The sequence below is a fragment of the Ceratotherium simum genome, chromosome 31 (genome assembly GCF_057802395.1).
Source record: "Ceratotherium simum simum isolate JZ-2026a chromosome 31, ASM5780239v1, whole genome shotgun sequence".
In the NCBI taxonomy this organism is placed as follows: domain Eukaryota; kingdom Metazoa; phylum Chordata; class Mammalia; order Perissodactyla; family Rhinocerotidae; genus Ceratotherium; species Ceratotherium simum.
In genome coordinates, this window is record NC_141930.1 from 17,038,820 (window position 1) to 17,060,917 (window position 22,098).

Genomic DNA, 22,098 nt, shown 5'->3' on the forward strand with positions numbered 1-22,098 from the left:
GACAAAGACTTCATAGTAAGTGGCTGGGAGGGCCACCTTTCCCAGCCTCTGAAAAGCTCCTAACTGTCCTCCATCAATCACCAGGGGAATAGGCGCTTCCTCTGGGTGAGGCTGGTCCCTCAGTGCAGCTAGCGTCTTCAGCGCCCCGGCGCCTAAGGGGACAGAGCCCCCCTTCGGCTGTCAGCACCAGCCTCACTATTATCAAGACCTGGTGCAGTGCCACCAGCACCGAGGCTGTGCTTTGCTGCAGCAGATCTAAACCTGCAAAGCGAAGTGATTGATTGGCTCCGAGGCTGGGGGTTAGAGGCTCCCCTTGCACATTAAAAAATAAATAAATACAATACAGCGGGGAGTGCTGCAAAATCTTTGCAAATCTGCACAAGAGACTTTTGAAAGGGTTGGAAAATGCCCCTTTCACTTTAGAACACTAACCTGCTGAAAGCTTTTCTCTTGGACTTCTGAAAGATGGCAAAGGGCTCATTAAAAAAAAAAATCTCTCTTGGATGTCATGAGAGAACGTCTGTATGGGAATTTAGACCGTCCTAAAATTAATTAGATAGCGGCCCACTTCATCAGCCACTCTGTCCCCACACACCTGAGGGTCTGTATTTTGATCTGCAACAATAAACTGGCATCAGATAAATAAGCATAACGAATTAAGCGTGAGCATTGCAGAGCAGGAAGAAAGGGGCTCCCTCGCTCACTTCTATGCCTTCAATTCTGGAGGCTGACACGGGGCAGGGAAAGAAGAAGAAAGCCTGTGCACTGTTTACCCCTGCCATACACATTATTTTGTTTTACACAAACATATACACACCCCTACTATTTTAAACTTTATGAGCTGCTTTGTAAACAGTTCTAACGCTTTTCACTCTGCAGCCCGTAATTACTTTGTGAGAGAGAGTGGGAGAAAGAGAGAGAGAGGGAGACTCAGCAAGAAATAGGTTTTTAAACAACAATCTAATGTCTACAGCAAGGCTGTCCTGACTACATTATCTGCAGAGTAACAAACAAGCTACCTCCGATTGATCCTGTTGGCCTGAGCAAGTCAATATGTAAGGTTCAGTGTTGTTTCTTCTGTAATAACTCGGGGTTATTTCAGTGATTGCTGTGCATGCTCAACACTGAAAGCCTCAATTGTTCTGCACCGACTGGTTTCTGTGCATTTGTTTTAAATCAGGGGAAAACTGATACAAGCATGAAAGAACAAGAAAACTAAAGACATAAGATGTCAAACAATGGCTTCCTCCCACAAAGTGTGCATCAGGCTAAATAGTTAAATATAGAAGTTTCTTAGAGGCTTGGTTCATTAAGCAGCGAAACTTTGCTCACCTCTCACAGCCTGCAGGCGTGTGTGAAAAGAGAGCGAGCAGAGGTTTCTTGCATCCACTACAGTATAAACCAACCTCTGTGGACTGCAGTGACCCGGACGGTACAGTCAGACTCACTGTGCCAAGCCAACAGTGGCACTCGGCATTTAATCAGCCAGAAATGAAACTGAAAATTCTTGACAATTAAGATGCTGATAACATTTCCTGGAATCCAATCAACATTACTGGTTATTCTTTTCTTTATCTTATTTACCTTACTTCTTCCTTGGGGAAAAAGAAAATTAGCTTCAATGGTACCTTGTATAAACTACATCGAAAATAATTTCCTAATAAAGGGAAGAGAGAACAGAGTACATGCGTTTTTTACCTGTAAAGTGACCTTCCTTTCTGGAGAGTTAAAGGCGCAGAAGAGACCTACACTTCTCCTGCCACAGTTTATCATCGATTCAGAGGATTCATATGTAAAAGCACAGAAACTGAGTGGTAAAGAAAATTGAAGTTTCAGACACGTCTGGCCAGCAGGAGCTCTCCATCTTTTATCCCACCTTCCTTCACTAAAACACACAAAACACGCCACTCTGAAAAAGCTACGCACAGACAATTCTTTATTCAAAAATGACCTTTTAGAACTTGTCATCCTCTCAGTGCCTGGTTTCCAGGTCCAGAAGGAAAAGAAGCAAAGAAGAAGAAAAAAACCCTGACAGACGAAATGCAGAACTTGACAAAGGAGACAAGGATGCAATGTTTGAATTGGATACTTTGCGGCAGACGACAAGTGTCCTTAGAGACTAACGATTTGTCTTGAGAAATCGTAGAAAATGGGAGAAATGTAAGAGGTTTTTCTCACACATGGAAAGCGAGCTTGAGGAATGGTGTTGTATTCACGAATTAGGACCAGAATACAAGCTGCCTTTTCTCCAAGCCATTAAATGAAAACACCCATTACAGCTACAGTCACTTGGGGTGGAAAGTTTACAGGATTTTGTTTAGGGCAGTCAAGCCAAACTATAAATGTGACATTAAAAGTTTCAAGTAACATATAAAAGAAAAAAAGACCGGGAAGACTTCAGTCTAACTGGATGCAAAGTCTAGTACACGTATGCCCGTCTGGCAATACCCCATAGTACATTGAAGCTCTCACTGCTCCACTGGGTTTCAGGGTATCTTTGTCTTTATCAAGACCCCCCTTGTCTGGGCGGCTGGTGCTGAGGTAAGGGGATGGTGGCAAGATACTGAAAAGATCCTGCTTAGTTTAAAGTATAATCTGGGACTTTTGGGGGACCTGAGATCCTTGTGGGGGGGTTCATGGGGCTAGAACCATTTTGATGAGAATACTGACACGTTATTTGCTTTTGTCACTCTGTTGACATTTGCACTGATGGTGTAAGAGCAATGAGGGGTAAAACTGCTTTCTTCTTAGTATGAAGGAAGGGAGCATCACGTACAGTTTAAAAAAAAGCCAATTTCACTTAAGATGAAGCAGTAACACGATTCATTTTATTAAACCTTGACCCTTGAGTACACATCTTTTCTTTTAAATTTTCTGTTTTATGAGAGAGGAGGTACATAGAAAGCCCTTCATTGCCTATGGAGGTGTGACGGTTGTCGAGGAAAAGCTCGGTGTGACAGTTGCAAGAACTACATACCCTTCTTTCTCATGGAACACTATTTTTGCTTGAAAGAACCATTTGGACTTGGATATTTGGCCGACATTTTCTCAAATAAGGAATGAAATGAGACTGTCATTTCAAGGAAAACAGCTGACAGTATTTGTTGCCAATGACAGAAATCTAGCTTTCAAGTTAAAATCAGAATTTTGGAAAGCTCTTTATCTGCCCCCACAAGCTTGGCAGCTTCCCGATACGTAAAACTTTTCTGATGACGTTAGCATTGATATTAACAAGCGTTATTTTTTGATATTGTAAAATGAAATGCATCAACGTTTAGAATATTTGCATAATTCAGCGACCCAACATTTCCCAAATGACCAAATACAATGCTACAAAATCATACGTGAGTAAAAAAAATTCAATCAAAGTACAAGATGACCACTGGATTATGATGTAACAGAGTATAAAAGCTCACGGATATGGTTTCAGATTTCTTACTACTTCTAACCTTTAAGAAATTACCACCTGTCAAGTTTTGGTATAGTAATAAAGAAGATCTACAAGTATCTGAAAAAACTGTTAAAATACTTCTCCTTTTCCAACTACTTATCCATGTGAGGCTCACTTTTATTCCTATGCTTCAACCACAACAATGTGTTGCAACAGATTGAATGCAGAAGCTGCTATAAGAATCCAGCTCTCTTCTATCTGGTTAAACATTAAAGAGATTTGCAAAAATGTAAAACAACGCCACTTTACTCACCAATATTTTTTTGGTTTGGAAAATATAGGTAATTTTCATAAAATATATCATTTAAGTTGGCATACAATAGATTTATTAGGTATTTTCAAAAGAATTAAGAAATATTTTTTAAATTTCTCAGTTTTAATTTCTAAGTGTCAATAGCTATAATCCACATAAACAAAACCTCTTGGGGGTCCCTCAATCAATGTGAGTAATATAAAGGGATCCTGAGCTCAAAGGGTTTGAGAATTGCTGGCCTGTAGGATACCTGATTTCAGAGCTAAGCCCAGACTTTTACCTCTAAGGTTGTAGATGTGGCCCTATTCACAAACTTCTCATTCACTTTTTTTTTCTTACAGCCTTGAAACTGTCTTAAGTTCTAAATGCCTGGCATCATATAGGAACTATTGATGAATGATGATATTCGGTGGGGTTTTTTTTTACCTGAAGATAACACAGACCTTTACAAATGAATACCCACACATCGAAAGTATGTGAGAGACAGAATCAGAACGACCCAGAAATACACTTTTGAAGGATGGGGCAAGAGAATTATTTCTAGTACAAAGCAATGCCACTCCATAGCTAGCACAGAGAAAAAGGGGGCGGCATAACCAATCAAAACAGCAGGGGAGATAAGGCCGCAGCAAGCAATTATTCGAAGCTGAATTTAGCCAGAACACACTGTTTGTCGTCAGAGTGAAGCACATGGGATTAAACCAGCAAGAAGCTGGTATTCACATCCCGCCCCCACCCCCCACCACCAATCTACATACTCACACTTCTTAGGGTCAGTGTACACGGCCCTTTCCTCTTAATTTTGGCTTTCAAGTTTCCCATACATCACTTCTTTACTTCAGAGAAAGCCTTCAGGATGTGCTATCTTCTTTATGATATATGTGAAACCATGGAGGAGCTAATTTCTTCTTTTAAAAACCCCATAGCTGGCAAAGTTCATCTAGTGTTAATCCCCAGAAAGCCTGTTTCCTGATCTAATTTATTACAACTCCAAGCAAAGAAGATAGACAGTCTCCTTTTGGTGCAGTAACATTTTTATGCTCCTCTAATAATAAATCTCTTCCAACAACCAATGACCGCTGAAAAGTGTGCATCTCTGACCGGGAGCATCTTTGGGGAGATACTTGACTAAATGATGTGATCCTCCTCCAACAATGTTTGCTTTTTTTCCTTTCTCCCCCTAATATTGTGAATCCTGAAACTGGAAGGAACCTTGAAAAGTCATCTATTCACAAAACTGTCAGTGTTGCTTATCCCTGGGGTACAGTGAGGGAGAGGCATAGGTTTTATTTTTTACTTCATTCAGGTCTGTGTTGGATTTTTTTTCAATGACCTGTTGCATTATAAAAATAGAAATAAGTAAATTTAAGTTTTCTAGGTTTTCCCTCTGTCTTCTCATGAAGGAAGAGAACAGACAGAGGGAGTTGAGCAGTGATAAGAATGAAGTGAGAAGTTATAGCAAGAAATGTACTTTCAAGACCTAGCCCCACAAAAGTAGGAACTAAAACCACATACAAACGAGTTTAGCAAGGGCATTTTAGAAAATGCAAAGGATCCAAGACTAAGATTTGTCCAGCTTCTTTCAGATAGGAATTTGCAAAATGAAGGAAAATAAAGTGATCTAAAAATTACGAAAAGAACCAGAAGGACTTGATATTCCTAAAGCAGAGGCTACAAAGTGTCGAAAGGGTCTGATAACGGTCACTAGTTTCAAGGGCAGCAGTGGGATCCCAGAGAAGGAGAACAAAGAGATTACTGGAGTTCTAAAAAAAAAAGGAGGGGGGGGCATTGGAAACTTTAGTTAAAATGTGTCTGGTGAAAACAGAAACATTGATAAAAAGAACTACAAATGTGGTCTTGGCATCTTAGCCAGGTCTTAAAGTATACGGTTATTCCATTAGATTGGCTTTGGTTTTATATATTCACAGCGTTATTTGTATTGAAGTATCTTGAGGTATTGCATTAGTCAGCAGAAGCAGTTATATAACAAACTTCAACTATCAATGACTTAACACAATAAAAGCATATTTGTCACTCATACTCCAAGTCACACACAGGATGGCGGGGAAACCTGCACCACCGACTCCTGCATGGACGTGGGCTGATGGGGGCGCTGTTGTCTTGTGGCTGCAATAACTGGACCAAGAAATAGAGGAAGAAAAAATCAGAAGAATCTTGCAGGAGCTTTTCATGGCTTCAACTTTGACTCAGATCACTTCTAACATTTCATTGGATGCAACTAGTCACATGGACCCACCCAACTACAAGAGGGCTGGGGGATTCGGTGGAGTAGAAGAAGTGTTTGCTGAGCACTACTGTCTTTGCCACCAGCATAAAGTTTCCTCAGCACCTTATGTATTTATCTTTCTCTCTCGATTCACGTGTGTGCACATATGCACATACACATACTTAAGATATGTGTATAGATATATTTACACACACACAGACACATATTTCAAGTAACGAAAAGACAGTTTTCTTCACAGCTTCAAGTTCAACCATTCCTACGTACTAAAAATGTACTTTTAACAGATTGGGGGATTTTTCTCGACATGTTTCATTTTAGTTTGTTCCCTGATGTTCATAATCGTGGCACAATACACATTTATTTTAAAGTTCTACAATTCTCGTGATATATTTAAGTTGAAGAAAATATATTTTTTTGTGTGTGAGGAAGACCGACTCTGAGCTAACATCCATTGCCAATCCTCCTCTTTTTGCTGAGGAAGATTAGCCTTGAACTAACATCGGTGCCCATCTTCCTCTATTATGTATGTGGGATGCCACCACAGCACGGCTTGATGGGCAGTGCGTAGGTCCATGCCTGGGATCCGAACCTGCGAACCCTGGGCCGCCAGAGCGGAGCGCATGAACTTAACCACTACACCCCTGGGCCAGCCCTAAAGAAAATATTTTTAAAAGACAAATATATGTTATATTTATAATTCAAAAGCGTTTCTACAAATGTTTTCTTGTAGTTAAAATCTATGTGAGGAAAGAGGAACACCTGAGCTTACTATAGAAATAAAGCCACAGTCAAGAGAATTCTACTGGCCTACTTTCTATGCTTTCAAGCTCACCACCAATATAATGCTCTTTAACATTTTCTAAGGGTTTAAATACAGCAGCATGCAGATACAAGTCCCTTCCGAGGGGTCCTGCTGGCCTCACACAGTAAAGACCAAGGAAGAGAGGTCTGGGAAACAGAGCGTGAAAGATGAATACACATTTCAAAAGACAAGCAAAGAGAATTCTAGTTCCTAGCTTAAGACTTAGGGGCAAATTATAGAGAATAGCTCTGTTTTTTGTGTTTTTTCAAAATCTATTACTTACAGGAGAATCCTTAAAAAAAAATCAAACATTCAGATTTAAGTCAACTCCTTTGCTCAGAGACATTTTCAAGGAAACCTAAAATTCAGATTAGTTTATGTATTGATATTTCAAAAATACCCCTTCACAAGTAGTACTGGGAAATATTGTTTTGAGATTTTTTTTTGTATTCTTGTTTAAATATATAATTCCAAGTCTTTTAATGACAAAATTATCTTCAATGCGTGCTTTATATGTACCCAAATCCCTGGGCTATCTTCAGATGATCATCTTTCCTTTAGCTGTATACTTACCTCCCAACAACTAACAAGTGTAGCTGGACATTTATCAAGTAAAAAGAGCAACTCTAGAGCCGGCCCTGTGGCATAGTGGTTAAGTTCCGGTGCTCCACTTTGGCGGCCCTGGGTTCGCGGGTTCAGATCCCAGGTGGGGACCTACACACCACTCGTCAAGTCATGCTGTGGCGGTGTCCCACATACAACATAGAGGAAGATTGGCACGGATGTTAGCTCAGGGCCAATCTTCCTCACCAAAAAAAAAAGAGCAACTCTACTTAAATTTTAAGTGAATTTCAGGCCTGCAATCATGGAAAATACCATTACAGTAGAACAAATTGAGTAACTAGCAGGCTTCTCTAGAAAAATTAATTTATTAAGCTTAGTCATAAAGCACGCATAAAGTACACAATGAATGCAAATTGTCTATTTTCATTGACATCCATCTGATATATGGCATTCTTGTCTGGTCAAATTCATCAAACTACCCTGAAATCATTATCTGGACATAGAGATATTTATCAGTGTCATCAGATGGATTAGCACCTAAAGAAATACAGTAGGGAGATTTTTAAAACCATAAATTCATTAACATTTACTGATTCAAATGATCCCACTTGCATCAAAGGCCTATAGTAACTTGAAACTTAAGATATGACTTCTGTCTCAGTTTATTATCCGGACAGAGGTCAGGAAATATTTTAGCTAATGAAAAATAACATTTTACTCTATTGTTACAAAAGAGTAAACTTTATGACGTTTTAAGCTGTAAGAATTTACAGCATGAAAATTTTAAGAGCCCTATTATCACCCTCAAGCTGTTATTTGTCATATTTGTAAAATAATCTTCCTGAAAAGCCTCAGATTGTGACCTATATCTATGGACATTTGGGGCAAATTTGTGTTTACTGCCGCTGGAGTGTCTTTATAAAGAGGTGTTTACAGTTGGACAAGTCCTCAGATTTCATCTAGACCTTCATGCTACAAATACCCAACGGTGTTCCACTTCCAGAATTTATTTTCTTACTAACTATAACTATTCTACTTTGTTTTAAACCTTCATTTCTCTGTACACACAAGAACAGCACTTGCCACACAAAGGAGCTGATATAATTAAACCAGATGATGTGCCCCAGAAGTAAAATGAACCATTCATGAAAGCTAGTCACCAGAGGCCATTTCAAACAATGCATATTTCAAAGTAATCTAAAGTAAGCCCTTCTCTCTGCTGATTTGGCTTCCATGAGTCTTAAGCACATGTGAGTCGCAAAAAGGAGGCTTATTAAAACCCGATGTGATATTAGAGATTATAATGAAACAGGGTCGAGCTGATTTTAATATCCCAATCTTCAAAAAGGAAAGTAATTTTCAATTATAGTTATAAGCTTACTAAAACATTATACATACAAAGGTAGATGGTGTTTATTTATTAATTAAGGAAAAAAAATAAAGAATGCTTCCGTGTTATCTGAATTGGGTTTATATATAAAATTTGCATAGAAAAGTGGGAGAGAAACTAAAACAGTTTTCACTGTTTTGTTTTGTTTTTTTCACTGTCACTGATGGACAGATTAGCAAAGCACAGCAAGTATTTGCTAACTATAAATAGTGAGGAGCTTGCGTTGTTTAGAAAAGTCTTTATAAAATTGGGACTCTCTCGTATATCATTCTTTTGGCTCACTATGGTGAAACATTATGAAAATACGTCAAATAACAGCATTTGACAACTTCAAAATATTAGCTGTGGTCATTAGCAGTACTGGATTCTTACAGTTACCGAGTAAGTCTGGCTGCCTACCAAGTTTACCCAGACATCCAGGCCTGGTGGATCTCTGGATTTGTTTGTTTGTTTTTCCTGATCCTTTTTCTATTTCCTGATTGTGTTTAGTTTCAATCATGGTTGAAAATACAGGATTCGATTTGATGTTTCTGGTCCTCCATTTCAGGATCTCCTGCACACAGCTTTATATCCTTGAAACACACACCAAAAGGAACATGTAAATGGTCATGAACGGGTTTGCGAAATTAGCAAAGAGCAATCCCCTGGCACACAGACAATCTGCTTTTCCTCATACAAACACTGTTTCACGGACCAGATCATATATGAGAATGGAGGTTCGAAATCTCCACTTTAGAGAGCTAACATGCAAGAGACCTTCTAGAAAACACATTATAGAATCTCTGAGTTTGAAGCTGTTATCGACTGCATGTTTATGTCCTTTCAAATTCATATGTTGAAATCCTAACCCCTAATTGGATGGTATGAGGAGGTAAGGCCTTTGGAAAGTAATTAGATCATGAGGGTGGAAACCTCATGAATGGGATTAGTGCCCTCATAAAAGAGACCCCAGAGACCCCAGAGAGCTCTCCTAACCCTTTCTGCAATGTGAAGACACTGAGAAGATGACCATCTACGAACCAGTATGTGGGCCCTCACCAGACAATGAATCTGCTGCCTTGATCTTGGACTTCCAGCTTCTAGAACTGTGAGAAATAAATGTTTGTTATTTAAGCCATCCAGTCTATGGTATTTTTATTATAGCACCCCAAATGGACTAAGACAAAAGGGATTGTAAAGTTTACCTAGATTAACTTTTAACTAATTAATAAAACTTCTCTATCGCATCCATGAAAAATGTCCGTGTCTAGGTAACACGGAACTCACTTTGACAATTTAGTCATTGATTTCTCTCTAGATTTGGAGGAAGCTTTCCTTCTAAGAAAAAACAACTTCTTTACCACGCTTTTCTCTCAATTTGAGAATACTGGATACTATAAAAGAGCTATGCAAGAGAGCAACCATTCCACCACTAAACAAAGCCCCCAAACTCAAGTACTTAATTCATAAGGTAAAGCAGGGGTTCGTGAGATTCACCTGGAGGTCTTGTTAATTTCTCCAGCGTTCCCGACTCAGGGGTGGGGCCTAAGAAACTGCATTTCTAAGTCCCCAAGTGATGCTGATGCTGATAATATTGGACCAGGGGAGAGCAATCAACCCACAAGCACCAGCAAAAGGAAAAGTGGACGGAGCCAAGCCTGGGGCAGGTGCTTCAAGTCTTTTCATGTAGGTTGATCTTTCAGGCCTCTGCATTGACTGAGGCAGCAAAACATTCACAAGACAGGACTATTGATATTGCCAATTATTTCATAGCTGATAGGACTTTTGTAAGACTATCTTTCTGCAGAGTTGCCGAGAGGGCAAATATTCCAACACACTCTGTCTTCACTAGGCATGGGCAACTGAAAGAGTTTCCACTAGAGAACATTAAACTTCCCTCAGCAAATATCCAGAAGTGTTCTTCTGGGACACTTTCAAATGACTCTCTACTATCCCTTTCTGAATATTCTCTTTCAACGTCTGAAGAAACTAGGTTCCACAAATCCTTAACATACATGAACTAATGGAGTCTGACAGTGGCCCAGAGCAATGTTGAAGTTTGTTCCATTTATTAAACAATTGTTATGCACGAAGATAGGTTTACTACCACCACCACCACATTTTATTTTATATGTTTAGGCAAATTATTACTAGATATTAAGGAGGCAGAGTGAGTTACTTGCTTTTATTTTAATGAAGTCCCTCCCCAGTCTTTGATTCTGTCTGGCTGTCTCTGCCAATCACCCACTCTGGGCCTTTTACCCCCATCTATCATCTCCTCTTTGAGACACTGGTAGACAAATACAGTTGCAGTAAAAAACAAACTCTGACTCAACTAAGCAATACCATCCAAAAAACTTATCAACCCATCGTGATGTGCAAGACACATCAGGTGCTCTGGGGAACCCCAAGCTGAATTCTACTTCTTCCACTTTGGAAGAGTAGAGAAAGGGATGAGGCCACGCAAAAGTGAACTGGAGAAGTTGGACAGAACTAACTGGGACTAGGCTCAGTGGGCTGAAACAGAGTGCAGGTCAAGTTTTCAACCTTCCAAACTACTTTGTGTATCTTAATTCTTGCAGCAGCCACTTCTTCTTAGAACCCCAAATTGGGACAGGTGTTCTGATAGTTGAGAAGAGGCAAGAATTTGGACTCGAAGTTTTCCAGTTGTCCAACCTAAGGGAGTGTATTCCAACGCCACATGGACTGCTGCTGGGCCCTGGGCAAGACTGAGAAGTAGCACATTTTGAACTCGTGGCCTTCTCTCCTTCCTTTTCCCCTCTTCCCCTCATTTTATCATCTGCTTCTCTTTCTTTGTTCCTTAGATACTACTGCCCCATTCCGCCCACCTTGACTGCTTAAAGTCCTTCACCGTTCCCTTCTTTCCTTCTGCTCTCCTGGGTCTCTAAATTTCCACAATTTCCAACACGTGGATGAGACTGTACCTTTTCTCCAGAAGTAACAATTTTTGCTAATATCCATTGAGCATGTACCATGGAGTAAAGCTTCCATAGTCATTACTTCACTTTATCCCAGCCACATACCTGTGAAGTGGGTACCATTATTACTCATTTGGAAACTGAGATTCAGGGAAGTTAAGGAATCTGCCCAGACTGCACAGTAAGGGGCAGAACTGGGGCTACCCCACACCAGAATCTTGGTTCTTGACTGTTCTGTTTTTGCATTTTCTCCTGAAGTGCATTCTCACTTTAAAAGATCTTGTATGCCTAAATAACTCTAAAGTAGCCAAATTAACAGCAATTTTTTGGGTGAAAATGGGCATCAGGTGTTGCTGGTGTTTCCGGGCATCTGCCACCGCCCCTTACAGCATCTACCCAAGGATAACAAAACAGGGCATCAGTATTGCAGCCACACACCACGTACAGGCCCCCTTTCACCTTACAAACAGAAGGGGTCCCCTCAGAGCTCAGTAAAACAAAGAGTCGTTGCTGGGTGAGAGAGTGGACTGGCGTGGTTGAACATGAATATTCAAGACCACGAGTCACAACTCTATGAATTCCAGGGTCTCCTCTATTTGTACTTAGCATTGTGTAGTCGCGAGACAACTTTCAATGATTAATTAATCCTTGGTGCCGAGGCAGAAGGTGAAATAATTTGTGCAGAGTCACGCAGTCGGTCATTCTCAGGCTCCGGGTTAGGACTGGCATGCTTCGTTTTCCAGAGACAGAAAGAAGATCGGGCTTGCCTTTCCGCCTTGTGCCTGTGATCCGAGAGATCCACCCCCCAACCCTTGACATTTTCTAAAAGGAGGGCAGGTGGCTGCCAGCTGTCCTTAACCCACACCCTAATGATGCCATCCTCAATATCACTAGTCCATGAAAATTCCATCCACTGAGACTCCTGCCCCCAGAAGGCCTTGTTCCCCAGCCCCAAGGGGGCACGCCCACAGGAGACCTCCCCAGGCTTGGCTTCCTGGCTTGCTGGGTGGACGAGGCACAATCCGGTTGACATACCGCACGTGGCTGCGTGTGGCTGTTTTTCTACCGTCTCCGCAAGTGCGATTTGCACTGAGGCTATTCTCAGTAATACCTCGATTATCTATTACAAGAGGAGGAAAGAGGGTCTCCAAATATGGGAATTTCCATGATACCTTACTTTAACCACTTAAAGGCGGGAGCTTAAAACAGACAGACAAACAGGAACCATTTTAAAGCACACCGAATTGACACAAAGCATCCTCAAAGCTCAACGGCTTACAACAAAAAAGGGTTGTTTCTCCCTGTGTTCCATGGAGGCTGCAGGAGGTGGTGGCTCGGCCCTGCTCCAGGCTCTGGCTCTCAACGTCTCTCACCCGGGACTCAGGCTGCGGCAGCAGCCCCTCCGTGAGATGCGCTATTCTCAGTACAGAGACCAGGAGCAGGAGAGCAGGTGGAAACGTGGAATACTGCTCAAAGCATCTGCTTAGACACAGCATCTGGCACACCTGCTCACGTGCCATTGGCCAACGCAAAAGCCGTGTGGTGGAGCCCTGGGGTGGGCTGGGGAGATGTTCTGCTCCTTGGAAGGCTCTAAGTCCCTTCACAGTGCGTGGGGACATTGAACTCTGCTCATTTCTCTGGTGAGGGTGCGGTGGCAATAATTGGGGATTATGATTTAATCTACCACGTGAACTTCTAAAAATTAATCACGCCATTTCCCAGTCTTCAAAGAATCCTGGGAATGATGTCATAGTTTTGTTGTGTTTTACGGCTCTGGGTCATCCTGTTAAAATAAATATTGCCCTTGGCTACAATTCAGACTTTTCCTAAGGGATGCTGGGATGTGGAAAGCTGTTTGCTCAATACACAAACGACACCGGATACCGCTTGGAATTCCTTATGGATGCTTTTCATAGTATGGTTTTACCTCCTTTGCTATCAATTATCACTTCTAGTTATTATAAGTGTATTTACCTCTCGTAACTCCAGCTTCTCTCTTCTAACATGCTAGGAGATATCAGGGAGATGGCTTGTTAGGCCTCCTTAGATCCATGTTTAAAATAAGAGTGAGGACATGAAGGTCTCTCCAGTGGGAACTATCGTGGGTTTAGTCCACAGACTCTGTGACAAACATCTTGGTGTGGGTGCTTCACACGATTATTAGATTCCTTCTTGTTTTTGCTGTGTCTGGCTAGTTGAGGGTGTTAGGCTAAAGGAAGTTACGGAAGACTGGGTTTTAGATTAAGTTCCACAGGAATACCGCTGCTTTGCCATTTTCCATATTTAACAGGAATTCTTTCCCAGATAGTTGACTAGGAGTGTTACAACTACCTGCCATTTCTTGCTCAATTCCATTTATTTATTTTTTTTGGTGAGGAAGATTGGCCCTGAGCTAAGGTCTGTTGCCAATCTTCCTCTTTTTGCTGAGGAAGATTGGCCCTGAGCTAACATTTGTGCCTATCGTCCTCTATTTTGTATGTGGGATGCCACCACAGCATGGCTTGATGAGCGGTGCGTAGGTGTGCACCCGGGATCCAAACCCATGAACCCCAGGCCGCCAAAGTGGAGCACACAAACTTAACCACTATGCCACCGGGCCAGCCCTCAATTCCATTTATTTTAATTGCCATACACATTTAATTCAGCAATCTTTTTTCGAGCACTGGTGTAAGGCCCTTTGCTAGGTACTGTTGGAGATAACAGATGAATGAGAAAAGAGCCGTGCTTCCATTTGAATGTTGGATAGTTATATACGACGCTAGCTATAACACGGTTCCAGAATGTGCTGGCAAAGGCCCTCTTTCTAAGAGTAGGACAGACAGCACACTTTGAAAGGCCCCAAGGCTCCCTAGAATGTGCATGATATTCACTTCGGGTTACATCACCCTGAACGCCACAGTGGAGTCTGATGTTCATCTTTTCCAAATGAAAACAAACCCCAAAGAGCCATATTAGCCAGTCAAGGTAGACAAAAGAAAAATGTTTCCAACTTGGTTAGTGGACAACTATTTCTTAGCTAGCACTTTCCTCTAATATATATTTAGTTATCTGAATGCCTGACCTTCCATGATAATACATAATTGAACTGTGAACAAGATTTTACATATGCTTAGGTGGTTTCTTGTATCTCAAATCCCGTTAGAAGATACATTTGTTCTTTCATGGATAAAATAACTCCTTCTGTGTTCACAATGCATCACAGTTCAGGAAAGACTTTGGTATAAATTATCAACTTTGCTCTTCACAGCAACTTATATAGGAAGGTAGAGCAAGCATTATTATTTCTTCTCCAATCCACCGCTGTCCTCCACAGGAGGGTCAGAGAGCTGAAGCAGAAACTCACACTCAGATCTTCAACTCTGTGGCTTTTTCCCTTAAAAAATCAGTTCTTATCCATTTTACTTCATTGTTTTGTGAATAATTGCCAACTTGATCATCCATGGACATAGATGTTAAAAATATATAGATGAATATACTGCACAAACAGGCAAGAAAAAAATGCATTTGCACAAGTTTCAAACCTTTTCATTAATACTTTCCACTACAATTCAAGCAAACAGAATATTGGTTTTAAGTTTACTTATTCTTTCCGCACAAACCCACCAACCAGTAAAAATACAAAGTAATAATGTCTCTAATAACAGGAAGAGAGTGAGTTAAAGTGTTAACACCGCTTTCTAATAATTTTAGCAATATTATTATGTTGATCAGAGTATCCTTAATAGAATCTTAGGTCAAAAAAAAAAAAAAAACTATGGGAAAAACAACTTTTTGGTAAAAATATGTCTATGAGATAATTTTAATTTGGATTAAATAACTTGAGGATTAATAACTTGGGAAAAGCCTTGAAGATATGTGGATTTTAACATTTTAACAGTCTTTTTACAAAGACAGACTAGAAAGTTAGATTGATTACACTGCTGAAAATGCATTTGTGTGTGACATGAAACTCCATTAAATAGGAAAGGACTGCTTTGTAGCATACAGGACTTCTCAGTGGACAGTGGCCAGAAAACTTGTAGTTTTCTAGGCAGGAGTCATGGGGAGAGGGCAGTGGGATGTGCTAGTTATCCCTAGAAATTCACCTCACCTTGAGTCATTGCTTTGCCCTACCACAGGGATGAATGCAGAGGCCAAAATAACATTCCATACAATCATAAGACACCACTTTTCTTTATTTTGTCTGCTGGTGACAACCTATTTTTCTCCAGACAAATTCTGAGCTCATATATTTCTGTTACCATTTCTTGAAAGGAAAAATACACTCTCATTTTTGACTGATGCAAATACTCCTAAATTATATGGCAGGGACTGCTCATTGCCTACCTCATCATTCACTACCTTCTTCATTTATAACAAGGTCCTGATTTTATTCACAGTGGCAATGTGACCAGCTTTAGGTGACATCTCCCAGCTTCTCTTGAAGATTTATGTGCCCACATGACTGAATTCTTTCCAATGAGACACAATGAAAGAGTTGTGTGGGACTTTCAGGACAGCTCCATAAAAGAGTGTGAGTGGCCATTTGTCATATAACATAGCTGGAGCTTCAGCAGTCATCTTGGACCACGAGATACTCTCACTGATGGAATACTCCATGGTGGAGCAGAGAGAGAAAAGAAGCCTGGGTTCCTGGTGACTATTGTCCCAGCCCTGACAGCCTGTCTCCGGATTTCTTTACTTGAGAGAACAAAACCTTTTGTGGCAAAGCACTATTTTGATTTCTGCTATGTCTAGTCAAATTCCCAATTACATCTCCTAGCACTGATGTTTTCTTCTCATTCTGCCACCATCCTAGATTTAAAATGTTAGGAAAACATGGCCTTTTAAATTAAACCAGAAGAGTCTGATTTATATTCTAAATAGGAAAAAACAAAACCTGTGGTTAATGAGAGATTTGAAGACATAAAGAACTACACAAATAAATGTGTAATTACAACTCATGATAAGTGCTATGAAATCCTTGGCGGCAAGTGGGAACATGAAATTCTCTCAGCAGGCATTAATCTCCAAACTAATATTTAACTAATATTTAAGGCACTTTAAGGTTTCTGGGTCAATTAAAGAATGTTAGAAATCTCTCATTAGCTATGGAAATAAAAAACAGAAATGGATTCCTCTATCTTTTGGTAATTTCCCAGGATTCAAGTGGATTTTTTTTTATGGTATGAATTGCTCTTTAGCTTCTTAAAAAAAAAAAAGCCTGAAGTCTTAAGGTTTTTTTTTTTAATTTATTTATTTTATTTTTTCCCCCAAAGCCCCAGTAGATAGTTGTATGTCATAGTTGCACATCCTTCTAGTTGCTGTATGTGGGACGCGGCCTCAGCATGGCCAGAGAAGCGGTGTGTCGGTGTGTGCCCGGGATCTGAACCCAGGCCGCCAGCAGCGGAGCGTGCGCACTTAACCGCTAAGCCACGGGGCCGGCCCGCCTGAAGTCTTTATATAGACAATATACCAGTACTCTACCTGAGTTTTCTTTTCTTTCTTTCTTTTTTTTTTTTCCAGCATGAATACTTTTATATACCTGAGGGAAAATAAGCCACATGTTTTAAAAATGAATCCACTAACATGACAAATTTTAAAAAAGAGATTTCTATAATCAATTGACTATTCCATTCACATTCAAATACTCATAATTGAAGTCTTTAAACCATTTTCATGGACAAAGAGCTAGCTAGCACTGTTTCTTCAGCCAGGTGAGATGTCTTGGATGACCCAGTCAAGGAAGTTCCCTTAGTCCAACTTAATGAAGCCTATAGCCTTTGTGTACTGGCGGCACATACTGAGACCGTATTTCCAGATCAGACCGCGCTGGTTTGAGCAGATGTGGCAAGAGCAAGAACCCTAGCCGAATTTTCTTGATGGCTCCAGGAGAGCTGCTGGTGGACGCATTTTGCTTTCAAGGATCCAATGAGGCAAAAGGCTACCTACGTTTTCTTGAAAGAGGTTAACCCCCAATGACGAATTTCCATTTTTCACATCCCAAGGAAGAATTTCAATATTTTAAGAAAACATTGTTTAAGAAAGATATTCTATTATTTTCTTACCCACATGCAAAATTTTAATGTTGGATACAAAGATGATAATAAAAACAACTCCTCTGCAGGAATGTTGGGGCATGCTTATTCATAGGAAAAACTTAATTCTCTCTCTTCACCTGTAGAACTTTTCCCTTTTTTTCTTCTCACTCCTGCAAATATGACTTTTGTTTTGAGTTGAAAATAGGAAGTCTGGCTTTACTTGTACAGCAAGGATTTTTTAATAAAATCCAAATTCCTTGGCTGGCCCGGTGGCGTAGTGGTTGAGTTCGTGGGCTCCGCTTCGGATCCCAGAGGCAGACCTGTGCACCACTTATCAAGCCATGCTGTGGCAGGCGTCCCACATATAAAGTAGAGGAAGATGGGCACGGATGTTAGCCCAGGACCAATCTTGCTCAGCAAAAAGAGGAAGATTAGCAACAGATGTTAGCTCAGGGCTAATCTCCCCCACCAAAAAAAAAAAAAAAAATCCAAATGCCTAAAATTCAAGGTCTCTATGCTTTAAAGGAATTTCAAAAAGTGATTTGTTTTGCATGTATGTCTTAGTTATCTTTGTTATACCTCAAATTAGGATTTTGTAAACTCAAATTAATATGTAACTGACACACTATTCTTAGACTTGTGACAACTGATTCCATAACCATTACTAATGGTTAATCCAAAGTTATTATTGACAAACTAGCAACGTTTAAAAGTAAAAAAGTATAAATACATAAACTGAAATACCTTATTCAATTTGATTTATGTTTCACTACCACGAAATAGAAATTATTTGGTAAATTCAATTACTCTAGTCTATGTTTCCCAAACTGTTTCCTGTCATGGCACATAAAGAAAATAATAATACCAATTATGTACAGCACATTGGGGTGAGCAGACAAGGCTACTCATGGCCATCCCAGCCCGGCCCAGCCATCCTGAGGCTGAGGAGATAGATATCTTGACACACTTGTTATCTATTTGTGGCCCATTACCAACAAAGGGGGACTGCAAGAAGGCTGTGGTCTAGAGTCATACTTGGCTATGAGGCTTTTTAAATTGACGTGGCTATTTGTCAAAAAAATATTATATGAAGATATTGAAAGTAGAAGATTAAAAGATTAGCAGCTGAATTTCTATACAGTCATGTGTCACTTAACAATGGGGATATGTTCTGGGAAATGTGTTGTTAGGTGATTTGGAAAGTTGTGCAAACATTGTAGAGTGTACTTACACAAACCTAGGTGGTATAGTCTACTACATACCTAGGCTAATGGTACTAATCTTATGGGACCATCACCATATATGCAGTCTGTCATTGACTGAAACGTCGTTATGCCGCACATGACTGTATTTGTAAGCATGTATTGTATACAGTGGTGTTTGTTAGAGTAATTAAAAAAAACCAGAAGTAGTCTGATTTGACCAATAAGAATAATTAATTGTACGATCACTTAAATCTCCACCTCATGGAACCACAGAATCATAGAAGTCATAGACTCATAAACTCATAGACTCATAAAGTCAAGAATGGACTTGAGCAATCATCTTACTCAGCTCATTTTAAAAACTGAGGAAACTGAGGTCTCGAGTAATCAATAATACCATTTGTATGAAATTATACTGTACAAAGATTTCACTTACCTCTTCTAATTTGAGTCTTCCAGTAACCCTCGGCAGCACTGTTGTTACCCCTGTTTTTTCAGGGGTGGAACCAGATTCAGACAGGCTAAATGGCTGACCCCAAATCACTGTTTCTCAAAGTGGAGAAAGAACCCCACATCTTGTATTTCCTTACTATATCAGAAAAGGCTCCATCATGATCACATTCGAGCTATGTTGCACTTGACACAAAGCTAATTTAAGACAATTTTCTTCTAGTTCCATAAATATTTTCACTGAAGCCACTTCTGTCTCGAGTTAAGGGATTGCTCAAATGAGTAAATTGCATTTGTGCTATGAAGAAATGTCTTCTGTCCCCACCACACCCACATATCTAAAATTTGTGAAACCCTCTCCAACATTCTTCAGAGTATGTGGAACTCCCAAGGTTTTAAAGCGTGACTCCCAGAAGTTATGCCACTGAAGAAGGCATGGGAGGAAGAAAAGGAAATGAGTGTTTGTCTTCAGCTCTCAGGGAAGAAGATGCCAGGGAACTTGAGTATCCTCTGGCCCTTCCAATGAATGGCTACAGAGTAAAGAAGGTGTACAATTGTGAGTCAGTAAGCCTCCTGTTTAAGGAAGGACACCCCTTCCTCGTACTCATCTCCACTCCCTCCCCAACTCCTCCCGATCAATGGCTTGGATCCAGAACCACTGAGAAAGAATGGAAAATTGAATTTTTTCAGTGATCTACAAATTGGTGGATCCACAGTTCTGAGCTTAAAACATTTCTATCTCAATTCTTTTTTTTTTTTTTTTTTTAAAGTAAATCTTATATCCTCTGCTCTGGAAAACAAACATTTAGCCACACATGCATCTACTCACAGGACCCACATGTTTTCTCAAATAGCTTGTTCTCCCTAAAAATATTTAGAAGGAAAGACTTTCTTCACAAGTTCTGCTCCCTTTGAGAACTTTGGGATTCCCTGATGCCCTGATTAAACACGACGACCGTGCTTTCAAATACATCTTCAGGGATCACTGTGCTTGCCTTAAAAATGTAACTGTTAGGGTATCTTTCTTTTCCACTTTCTCTTTCTTCTCGTTTATTACATCTGATGGAAAAAATGTCCTATACTCCCTCACCAGAGCCAAATCTACTCCTCCCCTTCCTTATAAGAGTAAACTTATAACAGTGAATCCTCAATTTCTCTTAGTTCCATTGCCTCAGTTTTTCTGAGTAAAGACACAGATGAAGCTTGATAATCTTGCACATTGCCCTGCGACACAGGGCAGGCCTGGCTGGTATCACGCTTCTCAGAGGAAAGGCCAAGTTGCCCTTACCTTAAGACGACTTGGGGTGTGCTGTGGTCTCACAAATGGCAGTCATTTCAAGTTAATATGCTTTACCGTCATACTTCTGTATAATGTGGATGCCATTTCTGTTGACATTTTATTGAGTTCAGCGGGAGACTTTATCCTTTCTTCCCTGTACATCCTGCTTCCGTCCTCTCCACTCTTGTCTCATCATTCTCCATCTCTTTTCCCCAAAACATACACTTATGTTCTGTTTCTTCCCTTCTCTTTTCCTGAATTCCCCTTTTCGGGAATTCTTTAGCCGTGCCATATTAAAGCCTATGAGCTTTTCAGGTTATAGATTCATACTGAAATCACAGATTTTTTTGGTCCAGGTTGATTTGGGTTAGATTAGAGTAATCCTAACAGAGGTATCTGTAAACCCTTACTGATTTTATTTATGAAATGCTTGCCATCACCTACTCTGTGACCGGTCCTGTGAAAGTTACAAAGGGTATATTTCCTCTAGGTACTTATCATTGGTCTTTCATGTGTGGATTCTATCTGGCAAAAGGAAAAGAAGGCATAACAAATGTCTCTTTAGAGCGGAGCCCTCAAATGACATCCTGTAGCAAGAATATACATTCCTAACCGTGGTCGGCAATGCATGCAACTAGGTTCAGAAACCTGGGCGAGAAGGCAGGAAACCCCATCACCAAGACAGAAACAGCTTGTGCCTCTCCCCTAGTATGGAGACAGCTCCTCGCAAAAGAAGAAGGCCTGCCCTAGGGGAAGGAGGACGGACGTGGAAGGGAGTTCTGAATCTGACTCTCTGCTACTCCACTTACTAGTTGTGTGTCTCTGGGAGAAGCTGACATTCTCTCTCTGCTGTAGTTTCTCATCTCGAAAATATAATAGCCCTGCCTGTCTTCCAGGTTGTTATTATTATCAAACGACTTAAAATTAGTGGAGCAGTAGATAAACACAAAAACACCTGATAAATATTAGGTACTCTAATATTTGGGTCTCTATTTACAGAAAATAATCCATGTCATCATGTCGTGGGAAAGGTGACTTATCAGTGTCTCTATCCCAGTTGGTGGCACAACTATCATTCCATGAATGACAGATGAGTCTGGAGGCCATACGTATCCCTTCTCTCCATCTATTCTGGCACCTTCCCCACTCGTCAATCATTTATCCTGCTACTTTTATCATCTAGATGTTTCTCAGTTCTGTTCCCTTTTCTCCATCCTTTCTTCACTACCATACTTCATGCCTTCATATCTCTTCCAGATCACTGGAACGGCTTCTAACCGTCTTTGTTTCCTGTCTGCTTACTCTTGAATTCATCTCCAAGTCACTCAGGCACCAGAGCAATCTTAGATGCTAGCCTAACCATATCTTTTCGCTGTTCCAAATTCAATGCCTTCCCAATCACAGCCCTAGTATTAAAAATGCCTTCTAGGTGCCTTCTATCTGCTGATTGTCCAGCATGATATCTGCCCATCTAACTCTACTCCCACCAAAATGGCTGATGCCTTTTTTATTCCCTAA

The 22,098-nt window shown here is 40.4% G+C and overlaps 1 protein-coding gene and 1 pseudogene across 9 annotated transcripts in view; both read right to left on the reverse strand.

Moving 5' to 3' along the window:
- The window catches only part of SULF1 (sulfatase 1), a 181,420-nt gene that overhangs the window by 91,124 nt on the left and 68,198 nt on the right, over window positions 1–22,098 (reverse strand). The gene's annotated exons all lie outside the window — the stretch shown is intronic.
- On the reverse strand, window positions 5–20,661 carry LOC147913029 (small ribosomal subunit protein uS14 pseudogene; annotated as a pseudogene).